The sequence below is a fragment of the Oncorhynchus clarkii genome, chromosome 20 (genome assembly GCF_045791955.1).
Source record: "Oncorhynchus clarkii lewisi isolate Uvic-CL-2024 chromosome 20, UVic_Ocla_1.0, whole genome shotgun sequence".
Lineage (NCBI taxonomy): Eukaryota > Metazoa > Chordata > Actinopteri > Salmoniformes > Salmonidae > Oncorhynchus > Oncorhynchus clarkii.
Window position 1 is genome coordinate 49397447 of NC_092166.1, and position 20575 is coordinate 49418021.

A 20575-nucleotide genomic window follows, 5' to 3' on the forward strand; every position below is an offset into this window, starting at 1 on the left:
CTGAGGGGCTCTGGCGCCTCTGGACTGAGGAGCTCTGGCACCTCTGGACTGAGGAGCTCTGGCGCCTCTGGACTGAGGGGCTCTGGCGCCTCTGGACTGAGGGGCTCTGGTGCCTCTGGACTGAAGGGCTCTGGCGCCTCTGGACTGAGGGGCTCTGGCGCCTGTGGACTGAGGGGTGGAAACTCTGGGAGAGCCGGACAGGCAGGAGCACCTGTATTGATGGGGCAGAGAGACAGCCTGGTGCGGGGTACCGGCACTGGTGGTACCGGGCTGGGGTCACGCACCTCAGGGCGAATGCCTTGCATACTACGCCAAATCAACAGCTCTCTCTCTTCACTCTCCTCCAATTCCATCAACAACTCCTTGAATGTCTCATCATCTCCCATCTGTTCACTCTCCTCCAATCTGTCCAATAACTCCTCGACCCTCTCAGACTCACACCTCAACTCTGCCGACTGCTCTGATTCCATCCATGGCTCCTTACGGTAAACAGGGGGAGTTGGCTCAGGTCTGACTCCTGACTCTACCACACTCTCCCTGCCCCCCCCCCCCCCGAATAATTTTTCTTGGGGGGGCACAGACACTGGTCTCTCGGGCTTCCTACCGCACCGCCGTGCTCGTTTCGCCAACCTCATTCTCCTGTAACCCTCCTCACACTGCTTCAGCGAATCCCAGGCGGGCTCCGGCACTCTCCCTGGGTCGACCGCCCACCTGTCTATCTCTTCCCAAGTTGTATAGTCCAGATAATGCTACCTCTCCTGCTGCTGCTGCTGCTTCTTCTGCTGCTGTTGCCTCTCCTGCTGCTGCCTTTGCTACTGCGCTTCCTCTGCTGCTTCTGTTGCTTCTCCTGCTGCTGCTTTTGCTCCTGCTGCTGCTGCTGCTTCTCCTGCTGCACCTTGGGACGGCGACACTTCCCTGGCTTTGCCCAGGGTCCTCTCCCGTCGAGGATTTCCTCCCACGTCCAGGAGTCTTGTGTCTTCGGTCGCTGTTACTGCTCATTACCACGCCGCTTGGTCCTTGTTTGGTGGGTGATTCTGTAATGGTTTTCCTCCTCTTCGTCTGAAGAGGAGAGGCGAGAAGGATCGGAGGACCAATATACGGCGTGGTAAGTGTCCATGTTTTTTATTTAAACACATAAACTGAACACTCCATACAAAAACAATAAACTTAACGTGAATAACCGAAACCGAAAACAGTACTGTGTGGTGTAAAACACAGACACGGAAACAATCACCCACAAAACAACAGTGAAACCCAGGCTACCTAAGTATGACTCTCAATCAGAGACAACTAATGACACCTGCCTCTGATTGAGAAACATACTAGGCACAGAAAACCAACCTAGAAACACAAAACATAGAATGCCCATCCAACTCACGTCCTGACCAATTCAAACAAACAAATAACACAAATACTAGGGTCAGAACGTGACAGCGTCCCTATTGAGCAGTGAATGGGTTATCAACCAGATTCCTTTTTCTATGGCTTCCCTAATGTTTCTAGTGTCACAATACATAGTTTCAGGCTTTTATTTTGAAAAATGAGCCTGAACATTGCGTCAGTGGTCAGCTGGAGGCTCTCAGAGTGTTTTGTGCGTAATAGACAAGTGCGGCCATCGTTTCTCTCTTGCCTACTAAGAAGCCACCTGTCCCGGTTGATATATTATCAAATAGATATTTGAAAAACACCTTGAGGATTGATTATAAAAAACATTTGCCATGTTTCTGTCGATATTATGGATCTAATATGAAATATTGTTCGGCGTTGTCGTGACCGCAGTTTCCGGTGGATTTCTCAACCAAACGTGAAGTAGAAACGGAGGTATTTCGGCTATAAAAAATAATCTTTATGGGACAAAATGAACATTTGCTGTCTAACTGGGAGTCTCATGAGTGAAAACATCCGAAGCTCATCAAAGGTAAACGATTTAATTTGATTGCTTTTCTGATTTTCGTGACCAAGCTGCCTGCTGCTAGCTAGGCATAATGCTATGCTAGGCTATCGATAAACTTACACAAATGCTTGTCTTGCTTTGGCTGTAAAGCATAATTTAAAAATCTGAGATGACAGGGTGATTAAACAAAAGGCTAACCTGTGTTTCAATATATTTCACTTGTGATTTAATGAATATAAATATTTTCTAGTAATATTTTTTGTCCGTTGCATTATGCTAATTAGTGTCAGTTGATGACAATTCTCCCGGATCCGGGAGAGGGAGTTCCAAGACAAGCAACTATGTGCTAGCTTTTCAAAACATAATCCGATAGTAAAAACCTATACTAATACTAACAACTCAAGATAACCACCATATAGCCACTCTAGTCTAGCTCTGAACAAGAAGCTGTGCTCAGTATGGAAACGTCACTGGCTGACATTGTTCCACTTGACTGTTCTCTGTTGAAACTTCGAAGACAAGTGTACGTGCCAATTCTGCAAACTTCTCAGCTCAGACGTCAGCTAAAAGACATAGCATGTTGACCTCTATTAAACACTTCGTAAGTTTGAGCTCCAGCAAGAAATTCTCAGCTCCGCTCTGCCTCGACTGCGTTTTTCCCAAGCCACACGTAATCCTCGACAGGGGCAGACACTCTCTCATTAAATGTGGTTGAAGTAGCGACAGCTGTGTGAATGTCTGTGAGTAGGGAATACCACACGGAAACGCTCTGCTAGCTAGCTATAGCTACAGCTACCTACTGAGGTGAGGCTACTTGTTACAAAGTGGAGCACTCCACATGTCATGTACTACAGGTTAAATTCAAATCTATCACCTAAAAACACAAACCTACTCAAAAGACAGCAGTTCTACCCACTTGGCTAAAGTGCCTAGTCATTCAGTAAGGACTGAAATGGACAGTTTCAATCTTATGCTGCTCATGACAAGATGCTTTACTGGTTCAGGAACGGAGCAAGATGCTTTACAGAGTACTGCGAGGTTAACCAATGTTTTTCCCCCGGTTGATATATTTGCCTTTATGTGTATGGAATACGTGCCAAATGATCAGCCGATGACATTAAGCAACTTGGAAAAAAGGTTTTGCAACGTCACAAGGACTACAGTATCAGCCTATTTATGGGATTGGAATGGTTCCAATAGGTTTAGCCTAAGAGGTTCAATCAACAATTGATAGAACAAAAATATGAGGAAGAGAGAGTGGAGAGACAGAGAGAGGAGAGAGAGAGAGAAAAGAGAGAAAGGAGACAGAGTGACAGCAAGAGAGCGAGATACGTTGCTGCTACTGGTTATAATCTGTCACTTGTTACCAGTTACATGGAAAGTGCCGTGAAAAAGTATTTGCCCCTTTTCAAATTCTCTACGATTGCACATTTTTGATACTGTATGTTATTCAATATTCAAACAAAACCTAATATTATAGATGCAGGGAACCTGAGAAAACAAATAACACAACAATTAGTGTAAGGGGGCAATTACTTTTTCACACAGGGGAATTGGGTGTTGCATAACTTGTTAATTAAATACATATAATAAGTATATGAACTTGCCTTCGGAAAGTATTCAGACCCCTTGACTTTTTCCACATTTTGGTACGTTACAGCCTTATTCTAAAATTGATTAAATAAAACATTTTCCTCCGCAATATACACACAATATCCCATAATGACAAAGCAATACTTATTTACATAATTATTCAGACTCTTTGCTATGAGACTCAAAATGTAGCTTCTGTTTCCATTGATCATCCTTGAGATGTTTCTACAACTTGATTGGAGTACACCTGTGATAAATTAAATTATTTGGACATGGCTTGGAAAGGCACACACCTGTGTATGTAAGGTCTTAAAGTTGACGGTGCATGTCAGAGCAAAAACCAAGGCATGAGGTCGAACGAATTTACATAAAGTTCGTAAAGCTCTGAGATAGGATTGTGTCGAGTCACAGATCTGGCGAAGGGTACCAAAAAATGTCTGCTGCATTGAAGGTCCAAACGAACACAGTGGCCTCCATCATTCTTAAATGGAAGAAGTTTGGAACCACCAAGACTCTTCCTAGAGCTGGCCGCCCGGCCAAACTGAGCAATCTGGTTAGAAGGGTCTTGGTCAGGGAGGTGATCAAGAACCCGATGGTCACTCTGACTGAGCTCCAGAATTCAACTGTGGAGATGGGATAACCTTAAAGAAGGACAACTATCTCTGCAGAACCACCAATCAGGCCTTTATGGTAGAGTGGCCAGACAGAAGACACTCCTCAGTAAAAGGCACATGACAGCCTTTTTGGAGTTGTCAAAAGGCACCTAAAGACAGACCATGAGAAACAAGATTCTCTGGTCTGATGAAACCAAGATTTTGCCCTGATTGCGAAGCATCACGTTGGGAGGAAACCTAGCACCATCCCTACGGTGAAGGTTTCTGGTGGCAGCATCATGAGGTGGGGATGTTTTTCAGCGGCAGGGACTGGGAGACTAGTCAGAATCGAGGGAAAGATGAACAGAGCAAAGTACAGAGAGATCCTTGATGAAAACCTGCTCCAGAGCGCTCAGGACCTCAGACTGGGACAAAGGTTCACCCTCAAACAGGACAACATCCCTAAGCACACAGCCAATTCAAAGCAGGAGTGGTTTTGGGACAAGTCTCTAAAGTCTCTGAATCCAAGTCTCTGAATCTATTTTGTTGCTCCCAGCCTATAGACAGAAACTAAAACATGAAACACCCGTGCTCAGATCTGTTCAACACTTGTCCGACCAATCTGATTCCACGCTTCAAGATTGCTTTGATCACGTGGACTAGGATATGTTCTGGATAGCCTCAGATAACAACATTGATGTATACGCTGATTCTGTGAGCTAGTTTACTAGCAAGTGCATCGGTGATGTTGTACCCACGGTGACTATTAAAACCTTCCCAAACCAGAAACCTTGGATTGATGGCAGCATTCGCACCAAAAAAAGTCGAACCACTGCTTTTAATCATGGCAAGGCAACCAGAAACATGATCGAATACAAACAGTGTAGCTATTCCCTCCGCAAGGCAATCAAACAAGCTAAGCATCAGTATAGAGACAAAGTAGAGTCACAATTCAATGTGTCACGTTCTTTCAAAATCGAACCCAGAAGCAGACCAGGACAAGGAGAGTAGGAAGAAGGTGAGTATGTATTTACAAGTGAATGTGAATGGGTAGATATATCCAGGTGGCGTAGCGGGCAGCGGTGGTGAGTTGATGGGAGTAAATAGGTGGATCCAATGGGGTAGCGGAATCCTCCGACGACCAGGCGGGAATGGGGTAAATGATCCGGGTGAGTAACTGAAGACAGAACAAACGGAGGTAAGTTTAAGGCAAGCAATACGTAAAAAACAACAAAACAAATTCTATCCAACTTGAGGCTGATACTATGGCACAACATACTGTTCATGGCTAACGATCCGGCAGGGAATGGATGTCAGGTCAGAGCTTTTGAAGGGGAGAGGTGATGATCAGGACAGGTGTGCAGATTACTGATGGGATACAGGTGCGGGTGAACATCGATCTCCCAACAAGCTAATTCGCCCAGACAGGGTGCGTTCCAGGACAACGGAAACACACTCCAGGACAGAAACACAGGCAAACACAGACACAGGAAGCGGGATTCGTGACACAATGGCTCAGACACAAGACGTATGTGGCAGGGTCTACAGTCAATCACGGATTACAAAAAGAAAACCAGCCTCATAGCGGACACCAATGTCTTGCTCCCAGACAAACTAAACAACTTCTTTGCTCGCTTTGAGGACAATACAGTGCCACTGACACAGTGTTAACCCTCGCAAGGCTGCCAGCCCAGATGGCATCCCTAGCCGCATCCTCAGAGCATGCGCAGACCAGCTGGCTGGTGTGTTTACGGACATATTCAATCAATCCCTATCCCAGTCTGCTGTTCCCACATGCTTCAAGAGGGCCACCATTGTTCCTGTTCCGAAGAAAGCTAAGGTAACTGCGCTAAACGACTTTCGCCCCATAGCACTCACTTCCATCATCATGAAGTGCTTTTGAGAGACTAGTCAAGGATCATATCACCTCCACCCTACCTGACACCCTAGACCCACTCCAATTTGCTTACCGCCCCAATAGGCCCACAGACGACACAATCACACTGCACACTGGCCTAACCCATCTGGACAAGAGGAATACCTATGTAAGAATGCTGTTCATCGATTATAGCTCAGCATTTAGCACCATAGTACCCTCCAAACTTGTCATTAAGCTCGATACCCTGGGTCTCGACCCCGCCCTGTGCAACTGGGTCCTGGACTTTGAGGGGCCAGGTGGTGAGGGTAGGAAACAACATCTCCACCCCGCTGATCCTCAACACTGGGGCCCCACAAGGGTGCGTTCTCAGCCCTCTCCTGTACTCCCTGTTCACCCATGACTGCGTGGCCATGCACTTCTCCAACTCAATCATCATGTTTGCAGACGACACTACAGTGGTAAACTTGATTAACAACAACAACGAGACCCTCTGAGTGTGGTGTCAGGAAATAACCTCCCACTCAACGTCAACTAAACAAAGGAGATGATCGTGGACTTCAAGAAACCGCAGAGTGAACACCCCCCTATCCACATCGACAGGAGAGTAGTGGAGAAGGTTGAAAGTTTTAAGTTCCTCTGCGTACACATCACAGACAAACTAAAATGGTCCACCCACACAGACAGCGTGGTGAAGAAGGCGCAATAGCATCTCTTCAACCTCAGGAGGCTGAAGATATTTGGCTTGCCACCACAAACACTCAAAAACGTTTACAGATGCACAATCGAGACAATCCTGTCTGGCTGTATCACCGCCTGGTACGGCAACTGCTCCGCCCACAAACGTAAGACTCTTCAGAATGTAGTGAGGTCTGCACAACGCATCACCAGGGACAAACTACCTGCCCTCCAGGACACCTACACCACCCGATGTCACAGGAAGGCCAAAAAGATCATCAAGCCACTGCCTGTTAACCACGCTATCATCCAGAAGGCGAGGTCAGTACAGGTGCATCAAAGCTAGGACCGAGAGACTGAAAAACAGCTTCTATCTCAAGGCCATCAGACTGTTAAACAGCCATCACTAACATTGAGTGCTGCTGCCAACATACTGACTCAAATCTCTAGCCTCTTTAATAATTAAAAATTGGATGCAATAAATGTATCACTAGTCACTTTAAACAAAGCCACTTTATATAATGTTTACATACCCTACATTACTCATCTCATATGTATATACTGTACTATATACCATCTACTGCAGGGGTGTCAAAGTCAAATGGACGGAGGGCCAAATAAAAAAATCAGCTACAAGACGAGGGCCGGACTGTTCGAATGTTCATTGAAAAAATTTTAAATGACGCATATAGTCTAGTGAACCTAATTGAACCTACTGAAAACCTAACAAATATATTACAATATGATCAGATAAATAAAGCCATGGCTCTGTCAGTAATCTGACACAAAAGACAAATTTCCTTTATATAAATATCCCCATAACATGAACATTAAATGAAAGAAACCGGTATTCAAGGCACCATCAGTAGACTATATTTTCTATTTTAGCAAAAGTGGGCTAAATTTACTTCAAAGAAAAAACAATAATAGCAATTTTCTAATCCACTCAACTGACAAAAAAATAAAGTGCAAAAATCTATTAATCAAAAACAACACTTTGTTTAAGCATGCAGTGAAAACAAATATTAAATTTTAACTTTTAAACTTGAACTGAGTAAAAACTCTAAATATGTGATTGCACAGTAATGTTCACTTGTTTGAGGTTGAGGGTGATACTTGGTGGTGTCCCATCTTTTCCAGTTCATCAATGTTCGGGGTAAGGCTCTGAGCTGAAGAAATCCTCAGAATTGAGTGGAGGTGTTCAGCAGTAAGTCGACTTCTGTGTGATGTTTTGTTCAGGTTCATCAAAGAAAACAGTTGTTCACACAGGTATGTGCTGCCAAACATAGACAACGTTTGAGCAGCCTGGATGCGCAGCTGGGGCATTGTGCCGGGGAGGAAACGGGCGAACTCCGCAGCACCCACTGCCGCATATTTTGCCCTCAGTGCATCATTGCATTGGAGGTCAATCAACTCCATTTGGAGGTTTGGTGGTGAGCTTTCCACGTCAACAGCAAATGGGTTACCGAGCAGTTCCAACCTGCTTTTTTGTGCTTCAAAGTCAGCAAATCGGCGTTGAAAGTCAGCGGCAAGCATACCTATTTTATCAGCCAACTGTGTGCTCGGGAACGCACTGGTAGAGAGCTTCTCTTTCATGGTCTGGCAGCTGGGAAAGTGGCTCAAATTTTCTTTCCGCATCTGCGTCTCCCACAGAGTCAGTTTGGTTTTAAATGCCTTCACTGTACTGTACATATCAGAGATGACACGATCCCGACCCTGCAGCTGCAAGTTTATTGCATTCAGATGACTCGTAATGTCACACAGAAAAGCCATTTCACACAGAAACATTTAGTCTCGGAGTTGTGTTGTGTTTTCCCTTTGCTGTCCAAGAACAGACAAATCTCCTCACGAAGCTCGAAACATCTTTGAAGCACCTTTCCCTGGCTTAGCCATCGCACCTCTGTGTGATAAGGCAAATCACCATGCTCCGTTTCTAACTCCGTCAGAAATGCCTTGAACTGGCGGTGATTCAAACCTTTGGCTCTGATAAAGTTAACTGTGCGCGTGATGATGCTCATTACATGCTCCATTTTCAAGGCTTTACCGCACAACGCTTCCTGGTGTATGATACAATGATAAGCTGTCAGCTCACCTGTCGCGTTTTCCTCTTGCATCTTTTCCCGTATCTTCGCCACCAGTCCGCTCCTGTGTCCACACATCGCAGGTGCTCCGTCGGTTGTCAAACCCACGAGTTTTTCCCAAGGCAGCTCCATCTCATTTACACATCTTGACACCTCTTCATACAAATCATGCCCCGTAGTTGTGCCATGCATAGGACGTAAAGCCAAAAACTCCTCTGTCACGCTTAGGTTGGAGTCCACTCCGCGGATGAAAATTGACAACTGGGCAATGTCAGAAATGTCGGTGCTCTCATCCACAGCCAAGGAATATGCAATAAAATCTTTTCCCTTTTTCACAAGCTGCTCTTTTAGATTGATGGACAACTGGTCTACTCTCTCGGCAATGGTGTTTCTGCTCAGACTCACATTTAAAAAGAGTTGCCTTTTTTCTGGGCAAACTTCACAAACTAATCATGCAGTTTTTGATGAAATCCCCCTCCGTAAATGGCCGGGCTTTAGCGATCTCTTCTGCCAAAATAAAACTGGCCTTGACAGCAGCCTGGCCTTGTGATTTGGCTTTTTTGATGTCGAGATTTGAGGCCTCGTTTTAATTCCTCTGTTTTGTACCTTTGTTCCATGTCCATATTCTTGTTTTTGTCCGCGTGTTTCGTTTCATAATGTCGTCTCAGATTATACTCTTTCAGTACCGCCACACTTTCTCCACACAGAAGACACACAGGTTTTCCAGCTACCTTCGTATATACTCCGACTACCTTGTTTGAAACCCCCGGTTCTCAGTATCCACCTTCCGTTTTGCCATTTTTGATGGGTATCTGAAAGTTAATTTTACTGTGATGCTTGCTGTGCCAATAAATATTGAAATGAAGCAGCCTACTGCTCGGTGCGTCACCTTTGCATTGTGGGAAATGTAGTATTGGTGCGTGTAAAAGATCTGCGGGCTGCCGGCTTGCTGCGGGCCGGTTCTAATAATAAATCAAGATCATCCCAGGGGCCGTAAAAAACCTTCTTGCGGGCCGGATGTGGCCCGCGGGCCTTGACTCTGACATATGTGATCTACTGCATCTTGCCTATACCGTTCGGCCATCGCGCATCCATATATTTATATGTACGTATTCTTATTTATTCCTTTACACTTGTGTGTATAAGGTAGTTGTTGTGAAATTTTTTGATTACTTGTTAGATATTACTGCACAGTCGGAACTAGAAGCACAAGCATTTCACTACACTCGCATTAACATCTGCTAACCAAATTTGTTTTGATGTCCTTGAGTGGCCCAGCCAGAGCCCAGACATGAACCTGATCAAACATCGCTGAAGATACCTGAAAATAGCTGTGCAGCAACGCTCCCCATCCAACCTTATAGAGCTTGAGAGCATCTGTAGAGTAGAATGGGAGAAACTCCCCAAATACAGGTGTGCCAAGCTTGTAGCGTCATACCCAAGATGACTCAATGCCGTTCTCGCTGCCAAAGGTGCTTCAACAAAGTACTGAGGTAAGGGTCTGAATACTTATGCAAATGTATATTTAGGTTTTTTATTATTAATACATAAGCAAAAATGTTTGGGTTATACCTCATTATGGGGTATTGTGTGTAGATTGATGAGAGAAACATTATTTAATCCATTTTAGAATAAGGCTGTAATGTGACAAAATGTGGAAAAAGTCAAGGTGTCTGAATACTTTCAGAATGCACTGTACTGTAAATATATTTTAAACTCTCTCTTTATCTAATATTAGGTTTTGGTTGAAGATATGATAACATTCAGTTTAAAAATATGCAAAAATTAGAAAATCAGAAAGGGGGAAAACACTTTTCACAGCACTGTAGGTATCTGCGTCATTTACCTTGTCCCCGTGCACATCGACTCGGCACTGGTACCCCTGTATATAGACACATTTTCATTACTGTGTATTTATTATTGCATGTTTCATTTTTCTGTTATTTCAACATGTTCTTTCTCTGTGCATTGTTGAGAAGGACCCGTAAGTAAGCATTTCACTGTTAGTATACACTTGTTTACGAAGCATGTGACTAATAACATTTGATTTGGTTTAAGTGAGCGAGGAATATGGTGGTCCCGGATGAGAGATTACGGGGAAAGTTTGTTTCAGCTCTGCCATTTTACCATGAGATCGTCCCATGTTGAGTTGTATCTCTTTCAAGCATGGCTACTCTGGCAGACTACACGGATTAGGAAAATGAGAGGTGGCTTGGGCGTGATGGACCGGGGAAGGAGAACTAGAGGGACAGCTGAGCCACCTCGTAGCCAGTCAGAGGCTCCCATGCTGGGGCAGTCTGCTGGGAAGGTGGCCCCCTCACCATGAGGCTGAATGGAGCTCCTTGGGGATCCTCCACTCAGATGACCCTGGGAGGAGGCCCTGTGCCCCACTGGCTATCTGTCACAGTGCCCAGTGTACAGTAATCCCTGATTGGTCTGTTAGAAGTTGTGGCAACTGTGGAGGACTTTTAAATTGGTGAACAAGAGGGCACTGTGCAACGTCTATCATGGTTCAGAGTCATCACCCCACAAACACACAAACACACACACACACACACACACACACACACACACACACACACACACACACACACACACACACACACACACACACACACACACACACACACACAAACACACACTGGGTAAAAAAAACGTGACTGACAGTCCACAAGTAAAAGGGTACTAGTGGCAGAAATCAAATCCAATAATGGAGGGGTGTGTAACCTAGTGGTTAGAGCATTGGGCCAGTAACCGAAAGTTGCTGGATCAAATCCCTGAGCTGACAAGGTGAAATCTGTCGTTCTGCCCCTGAACAAGGCAGTTAACTCCCTGTTCCCCGGCAGGCCTTCATTGTAAATAAGAATTTGTTCTGAACTGACTTGCCTAGTTAAATAAAGGTTAAATAAAGAAAGAAAATGAGGGGGTCTCAGTGTGGCTCTCTGGTATTCATTAGCAGTGAATGAGAGCGAGAGGGGGAGGCAAAAGGGGGTCAACTCTCACAGCGAGTGTGTCATTAGCAGGGGCATCACTGACAAATTCAGAAAAGCCTTGAGTCTGCTCTGAATCTGAGGGAACCCCCCCCACTGTCCCCCAGCCCTGGACTATAGCTCTGACTCACAGACACACAGTGCGCCACTGAAGGTGGGTTTCAGGGGCAGCGATCCGTTTCTTTCTTTCTCGCCCTCCTTCTCATCATTCTGAGAGAGCAAGAACGCCCAGGAGAGGAATGCAGCCACTGCGGCCCAGCCTGCTCTCCTGGCCAGCAGTTGTAAAACAACAGAACCTGATCCAGAACTACTAAGAGGAGAGGAAAGGAGAGGAGGCAGAACCTCAGGTCAGGCCACTTCTCATAGATCCAGACAGGAAGCTGTACTAAACTTAGGGTTCTCTGTGTTACACGCCACTACAAAGGGAGGCAAAACTGCTGATATCACATGTTTGGGGTATTTTCTGTTCATTAGATATTTCTGTAAATTCAGTGTTTTTGGTCTGTGAGTAACAGTCTGTGGAGTGGAGGAGGAGGGTTTGAAGGGGAAGGGGAAGGATATGAGACCGCGAGCGTGGCACAATGTCAACTCACGTGTCAAACATTAGGGGGCAAAGAGGGGGAGGTTGGGTTAGACAACACAACTGACCTTAGATCAGTGTCAGGGAAATGTCATCCTACTCTCAACAGACTCCCACCAACACACACTAGTCTAAAGTGGTTTCCTCCTTGGAGCTTATTGAGATTGGATGAGTGAGTGGGTGAGTGAGAGGGAGCGTTAGAGAGAGAGAGAGAGAGAGAGATAGAGCGTGAGGGAGAGAGAGAGAGAGAGAGAGAGCGTGAGGGAGAGAGAGAGAGAGAGAGAGAGAGAGAGATGAGAGAGAGAGAGAGAGAGACAATTGAATATTACCAGTCCAAACTTAAAAATGTTGCCAATAGGCCTACAAATCCCCCCCATCTGGGTTTGAGTCTGGGCAAGAACAAGGGCTTAAGCTCATCCCTGAGTTTCATAGAACACATACTTTTATGCTTTATACGGGAATCCTGGAGAAATGTTCCTTCGTTAATGAGGAGATAGAGGCTTGTTCATTTCATAACGTAGTGGCGGTTTAGACTTTGCCAAAATAAATTATAGCCAGTGTCAAAGTGTGATCCACTTTTATATAAACTTAACATACTGTATTTCCAGTGATGTCAAGTACTTAAGTAAAAAATACTTTAAAGTACTACTTAAGTCGTTTTTTGGGGTATCTGTACTTTACTTTACTATTTCTATTGTGTGCTACTTTTAATTCACTACATTCCGAAATAAAATAATGTATTTTTTACTCCATACATTTTCCCTGACACCCAAAAGTACTCATTACATTTTGAATTCTTAGCAAGACTAGAAAATGTTCCAATTCAAGCACATATCAAGAGAACATCCCTGGTTATCATTACTGCCTCTGATCTGGCAGACTCACTAAACACACATGCTTCATTTGTAAATGATGTCTGAGCGTTGAAGTGTGCCCCTGGCTTTTCATTAAAAAAAAGAAAATGGCGCCATCTGGTTTCCTTAATATAAGGAATTTGAAATGATTTGTACTTTTCCTTTTCCTTTTGATACTTAAGTATATTTGAACAATTACATTTACTTTTGATACTTAAGTATAAAATCAAATACTTTTAGACTTCACTTAAGTAGTATTTTACTGGGTGACTCACTTTAACTTGAGACATTTTCTATTAAGGTATCATAACTTTAGTATGACAATTGGGTACTTTTTTCATTACTGTGTATTTCCCCCTATATGTGTACTCAAATGGGACTGATGACACCCACTGCTGTGTGAGACTTCAGAGAGAAGACGGAATACTTCCCGTCTGGATCTTCTAAATGAAGATCTCACAATCTCGAGACATCAGTGACGACTTCATGTAAGGCATATAGGCCTATTCCAGAGAGGGGTGTCGAGGTGTGTGCTTCAAAGCCCTTTGATGCCTGGCTCTGTGGTAGGCAGGCTTGCGGTTTCTCCCCGAGCCCTCCGACAGGAAAACTGCTTTTCCATTGCACAAGAGACTTCTCACAGCCAGAAGCTAGCTGGGCCACTTTGAACTGTCGGGGGGAAACCACAAATCATTTTTATTAAGAGTTCAAAATACTATTAGCGTTCGCACACATGTACACGCACAAACACATAGGCTCACCACACCCAATCACACGAACACATGCGCTCTCCCTCACACACATGGAGACCCATACATTATCAGGGGTACCAGGGCTTTTGAAGGCGGGGGCTGAATCATCGGACAACCCACCCTTCCTTGTCTCTTCTCCTCCCTCTCCACCTCCTCCTCCTCGTCCCAATTTCTCCCTCCCTTTCCTCACAAGGCTCGATGGTGAAGTCCATTTTTCAGGCTGGTGCAGGGTAATGGTACACTGCAGAGCATGGCCGGGAGGCGAGAGAGTGGCCCTCCCAGTCCATCAAGCTGGTCTGCTCCATGTTGCCATGGCAGCCCCCAGGGCCAGAGGAGAAGAGAAGATATGAGGGAAGTATTGGATTAATTCGGATAGAACTAAAACACCTGCATGTGTACACTAGTGGCATTTCCTTTATCGATAGTTGAGATAAAACAACTGTTAAACCTTAAAATGGTTTAGATAGCACCCTGAGAACAAACACACACATGCACAGACCTCACACACACACACATCCTTCTGCATCTGGAGTGCTTTGGAATCTTGGCCCGGGATCATCATATGGGATGGGGAGCGAGGTTTCACACTGACGAGCAGAAGTTAAAACAGGGAAATCCGGCTGGCACTGACACACACCCCTCCAGACTGAAAAGCAGGGCTGTGACGTAATGGGACGTGTAACGGACGGTTATGGATGAAGACCGTCATTTTTCTTTAGGATATAAATACGCTGCATTCGGAAAGTTCTCAGACCCCTTGACTTTTCCCACATTTTGTTACGCTACAGCCTTATTCTAAGATGGATTCAATATTTTTTTTTCTTCATCAATCTACACACAATACCCCACAATGACAAAGCGAAAACAGTTTTTTATTTATTTTTGAAAATGTATTACAAATTAAAAACAGAAATATCTTATTTCCATAAGTATTCCAACCCTTTGCTATGAGACTCTAAATGTAGCTCACGTGCGTCCTGTTTCCATTGATCATGCTTGAGATTGTTCTACAACTTGATTGGAGTCCACCTGTGGTTCAATTGATTGGACATGACACACACCTGTCTATATAAGTCCCCATAGTTGACAGTGCATGTCAGAGCAAAAAATAAAGCCATGAGGTCGAAAGAATTGTCCGTAGAGCTCAGATACAGGATTGTGTCGAGACACAGATCTGGGAAAAGGTACAAAAACATGTCTGCAACATCGAAGGTCCCCAAGAACACGGTGGCCTCCATCATTCTTAAATGGAAGAAGTTTGGAACCATCAAGACTCCACCTACAGCTGGCCCATCGGCCAAACTGAGCAATCAGGGGAGAAGGGTCAGGGAGGTGACCAAGAACCCAATGGTCACTTTGACAGATGTCCAGAGTTCGTCTGTGGAGATGGGAGAACCTTACAGAAGGACAACCGTCTCTGCAGCACCACCAATCAAGCCTTTATGTTACAGTGGCCAGACAGAAGCCAGTCCTCAGTAAAAGGCACATGACAGCCCACTTGGAGTTTGCCAAAAGGCACCTAAAGACTCTCAGACCATGAGAAACAAGATTCTCTGGTCTGATGAAACTGAGATTGAACTCTTTGGCCTGAATGCCAGGCATCACGTCGGGAGGAAACCTGGCACCATCCATATGGTGAAGCAGGTTGGTGGCAGCATCATGCTGTGGGGGTGTTTTTCAGCGGCAGGGACTGGGAGACGAGTCAGAATCGAGGGAAAGATGAACGGAGCAAAGTACAGAGAGATCCTTGATGAAAACCTGCTCCAAAGCGCTTAGGACCTCAGACTGGGGAGAAAGTTCACCATCCAACAGGACAACTACCCTAAACACACAGCCAAGACAATGCTCATGTTTCTTGGCACAGGCAAGCCTCTTCTTCATATTGGTGTCCTTTAGTAGTGGGTTCTTTGCGTCAATTCAACCATGAATACCTGATTCATGCAGTCTCCTCTGAACAGTTGATGTGTGTGTGTCTGTGTCTGTTACTTGACCTCTTTGAAGCATTTATTTGGGCTTCAATTTCTGAGGCTGGTAACTTTATTGAACTTTTTCTCTGCAGCAGAGGTAACTCTGGGTCTTTCTTTCCCGTGGTGGGCCTCATGAGAGCCAGTTTCATCATAGTGCTTGATGGTTTTCGCAACTGCACTTTAAGAATCTTTCAAAGTTCTTGAAATGTTCTTCATTGACTGACTTTCATGTCTTAAAGTAATGATGGCCTGTGATTTCTCTTTGCTTATTGGAGCTGTTCTTGCCATAATATGGACTTGGTCTTTTACCAAAGAGGGCTATATATATATATATATCTACCTTATATATATATATATATCTACCTCTACCTTGTCACAACACAACTGATTGCTTTAAACGCATTAAGAAGGAAAGAAATTCCACAAATGAACTTTTAACAAGGCACACCTGTTAATTGAAATGCATTCCAGTTGACTACCTCATGAAGCTGGTTGAGAGAATGCCAAGTGTGTGCAAAGCTGTCATCAAGGCAAAGAATGGATACTTTGAAGAATCTCAAATATAAAATATATTTTGATTTGTTACTTTTTTGGTTGCTATATGATTCCATATGTGTTATTTCATAGTAATGATGTCTTCGCAGTTATTCTACAATGTAGAAAATAGTAAAAATAAAGAAACCCTGGAATGAGTAGGTGTGTCCAAACTTTTGACTGTTACTGTATATTTCCATTCATTTTTCAACTGTTACCATGGGACCTTCAGACGAATCATGTTGGTTTCCTAGAGCAAAACAACCGATGTGATCGTGTTCGTGAGAGCCTCATCTTTCCATAGAGGGGTCATAATGGTTTATAGGCCAAACCGTTCGCACGCTACAGATGATTTTGAGAGAAACCCCATTTTTGGGATATCTCATGGTCTGGCAAACACCACTCTGTCACTTTTCACCGCAGATGCAGAAGTTCAACATAGCGGCGGATGCTGCGGATGAGACTCATTCAATAAAAAAAAATCATACCTCTAGCTTAAACTGACAGATTTTTATGGGGATTTTTTGATTATGCTAATTCGATTTTCGAGGGGGCTCGGAATTTCGGATTAAGAAGCATATCCATTTAAAAAAAGAGTACAAATAGAATTGGGACCTCCCCTTTTTGACCCCCCCCCCCTCCTTCTGAGGCCTAGTGAAACGCTACTTTTGAAGGCCTATGTCAAACCATTAGGTAGACATAGCATAAAAACACTGTAGTAGATTTGAGAACGACATTGGCATTCAAATCAAATCAAATATGTTTGGTCACATACACATATTTAGCAGATGTTATTGCAGGGGCAGCGAAATGCTTGTGTTCCTAGCTCCATCAGTGCAGTAGTATCTAACAATGCAGTAATATCTAACAATGATTCACAACAATACACAGGCATCTAAAAGTAAAATAATGTAATTAAGAAATATATAAATATTAGATCGAGCAATGTCGTAGTGGCATTGACTAAAACACAGTGGAATAGAATACAGTATATTCATTTGAAATTAGTAAAACAGTATGTAAACATAATTTAAACATTATTAAAGTGACTCATGTTCCATTATTAAAGCGGCAAGTGATTCCAAGTCTATGTATATAGATACAGGGTTGCGTACCCGGGTGGAAGCCGGCTAGTGTTGGCTATTTAACAGTGTGATAGCCTTAATAGCCTTAACATAGAAGCTGTTTATATTGGTAAGGGCATAATTGATTCATGAATGAAAATGTTCAGATATGAATCAAATGAATCTGCGATACTGTTCTTCCATTAAAGGTCAAAGTTCAGTCCAGTGTGTGGGACTTAGTTTAACACTCCAATCAGCTTAATTTGTTAAGGATTACAAATATGTATTTCTGCAAACCAACAGCTGTCTCAGGCCCACCGAAATAAGAGAAAAACAAGAGGGGGAAAAAGAACCAGCAGCATTCCTTTCCCCCATCAAGCTGTTCAAACCAGAGAAGAAAAATATATTGGACGTGTTGATTTTACTCGTTCAGGTGGACGGAGCCAAGAGTCCCGAGGAATCCTGCCTTTCAAAGCAAAGAGAAAATGATCTGCTTACGTTACGGCAACACACACACACTCCCAGAAGATACGGCCACACACACACACCACCAGAAGGAGTTTATAAACCTGCTGGAGTAAGTTCCTGTGGATTAGTTTACACAACCGTGTGCCTGAGCCCTGGTGGCTCCTGGCGCAGTCTTTGGCTGTGTGTTATTGATGGATCATAACATGATGCAATTAAAAGACCGTGGTTAATTTATAAACCGATGAAATTACGGATATTCTCTGTGAATAAGTGCTGTTGTTGCATTCGACAAAGAAAATCTAGGTAATAATTGTACCACATTTAAAACCATATCAATGTTTTCTTGATCTGAGTGAACAAATAAAGGGTGCATCAACAACATCATCTTTCAGGACAACTTCCAGCAACATTCCAGGAGAATGAGGATAAGTGGGTGAAGTGGTTGACACTAATCTCTAATAGAGGCACACTTCAGCACAATTCAAGCATTTTATATAAGGAATCTATTGCAGTTGTGGTGTACCTTTCTCCCAGCAGCTTGTCTGCGTTTTACTACTAATCCGTCATATGCAGGCTATATGATTTGTGCATTGATAAAAAGTTAGGCCTCCGAATTATAATTTCAAGGTGATTTTGTTTCATAGGACTCATGCTCAGTGCCATATCAGCCAAATAAAGCTTGTCAAGACAAGACAACTTGCCAAGTAATTTCCTGAGTCTTTTTTAATATGCATTACTATTTTCTAAGATACTTGGATTCATATATATAAAATAATCTCATAAGCAATCTTCAATTCTGACTTGATCTCAACCAGAAGCGGGAACAAATCAATATTATCCCTCAATTCCTTTCACTAGCATTCTGATCGGGTTTACACTTGTTGGTATCAGCATTTAGACTTGAAAATATAACTTCCCAATCTTTCATAGGCCTAAATGCGTTTGTCTATACGAACGCAGTGGTGTAAAGGGAAAACATAAGAATTGACAAACGCATTGGGAGACTTGGCATATGGTGTACAGTCGAATGCAGGATCCGAGAAGTGCTGCTTGGTTTGGCATCGCTACTTGGCCTACATCGGAGAGCTATTAAAACACATGGACTCCATAGCCTACTTATTGTAACCTATATTGCTTAGGCTGCTTTTCTTGCTCTTTCCTCGGACCCACCCGGCAGCTGTAAACCGAGGAGAGTTCACACGGCGCGCTAGATCTCCCGCCCCACGTTCTTTCCTCGCCCACCTGTCCTCCTTGCCTGTCCATTTCAGTGCGTCCAGAGGTTCTCTCAGTGTATGTAATATTACTACACTATACTATTATGACTATAAACAACAATAATATTAACAGTAATCCGTTTTTATCTGAACAAATTATAAGCTGGCTGTTGCGCCATCATTTTAAGCCAATAACGATACCTTAATAATAACTAGAAATCGTACTGCAAGAATGAAATAATGTTACTTGAATTCACTCAATAATTGAGTTCTTATAAATATTTAGTCGCCAACTGCGTAATTAACAGTGGTTTACGCATAGTGACTCAGCCTTATAATATATCAGAAGAAAGAAAAAATCCCACAGCGAGCTAAATAATAGAGCATGTGAAGACAGACAGACATTAAGGTTACTGGAAATGACTGAAATTGACTTCATAAACTCACCTGTTAAATGCGTGAAATTGACACTATCAAACTTACCGAAAACCGGTGTATTGGCGAAACGACAACACGGTGCAATGATTGAGGTCCAAAACAATAAAATAAAAAAATGCGCATCTGTTGGAAGAAAATATAAACTTCCCAAACATAACCGACGAGTCCCGTCTGCCCAGTCTCGAGCGTTCTGCGGAGGTAGGCTACATTATAGAAAGCCGTTAAGAAACAGAGGCTCTTCTGTACTGTCCAAATAGCGACAGATATAATGAGCAAGTACACAGTACAGGGGTGCGACACTGCACTCGCCCGCGCCGTTCAGACCAAGTGAAAAGAGACCAATGCACCCATAGTGTTGAAAAGTAGGCTACTCCCCATTAAAATCAATTGCAGATTTTCTCACCCTTGCGCGCAAGAGCGTCTGGCGACCACAAAGAGCGAGAGAGAGAGTAAATTATTTTGAAATAATAAGGCAACTTGTTCTTTGCCTCAACATAACGTGTAGTAGGCTAAATAACACAATGAAGAGCTATATCTAAACGAAACAACGTGCATAGTTTTACAACCAGCAAATACTGCAGGTCTACCTCAGATGCTTTACTAGTTGTGCTACTGTGGGGATGCTAAAAGGAACGCCAGCACAGCTACATAATAGGACATGAGTATTATGACATTCAAGGGAACAGGGAACCTTATTAAATAAACGGGTATTATATATTGTTTTCTGCGACGGTCTTTGGTTGATGATCCAAGAACAGGCCTATTGTGAAAACGTTCAGATATTAGAGGCATTTTCTATAGGTCTATTCCAGATCGGTCCCTTCAGGCCCACAATGTCTCACTATGGCTAGGGGTAAGAATACCTGCAATCCATCAATAAAGACCCCCTCTAGGTCATCCATTATTCCTCGTGGTTAATTTGTTAATAGGCCATATATTATGTGGCATATGCTTTGTCAGCGAGAGTACGCGTTCATTATTTCATTAAAAAACGGGTTGGTT

At 43.6% G+C, this 20575-nt stretch overlaps 1 protein-coding gene across 1 annotated transcript in view; it reads right to left on the bottom strand.

Annotated features, from left to right (window-relative positions):
* Window positions 1–19697, bottom strand: part of LOC139376457 (netrin-3-like) — a 96624-nt gene extending 76927 nt beyond the window's left edge. The window contains exon 1 of the mRNA XM_071119073.1: window positions 19619–19697. The gene's annotated coding sequence lies outside the window, so the exon portion shown is untranslated. The remainder of the gene's footprint in view (window positions 1–19618) is intronic.
* Between the last annotated feature and the right edge of the window lie 878 nt (window positions 19698–20575).